Source organism: Hippopotamus amphibius, chromosome 15 (assembly GCF_030028045.1).
Source record: "Hippopotamus amphibius kiboko isolate mHipAmp2 chromosome 15, mHipAmp2.hap2, whole genome shotgun sequence".
Taxonomy (NCBI): Eukaryota; Metazoa; Chordata; class Mammalia; order Artiodactyla; family Hippopotamidae; genus Hippopotamus; species Hippopotamus amphibius.
In genome coordinates, this window is record NC_080200.1 from 789,728 (window position 1) to 790,215 (window position 488).

The following is a 488-nucleotide window of genomic DNA, read 5'->3' on the forward strand; positions in this document are numbered from 1 at the left end:
TGCGGTTCGGGGGTGGGGGGACGTGGTCTGCTCCACGGCCCCCGGGATGGCCCTGGACCTGCGGGCGGAGATGGCCCGTCCTCGGACGTGGGGGGACGCGTGGGGAGGGGTACGGGGTGGCCGCCCAGGAAGCCCCACGTGCCGGCCGGAGGGCGGCCTGCCTCCCCCACCCCGGCCCTGCCCGCTGCTTCAGGCAGGAAACGCGTGTCGTGTTCTGAGTTTCTTCCCCTTTGGCTCCAAGCAGAATGCTGCTTCGTTTCCCCTTGCGGGCGTTTTCCTGCTGGTTATACCGCATCCTCCCTAAGCCCCCTGCGCCCTGAGCGGGCGAGCAGGCGGGCCTCCCCGATCCTGCAGACGGGACGGCAGGCTGGCGCCCGGAGGGGGGCCCTGGTGGGCCGGGAGGGACCGAGGGGCCCGCCGGGGGGACCCGCCGCAGCTCAGCGTGTCGTATGACCGGGGGGGGGGGGGGGGGGGGCGAGGCCCAGGCC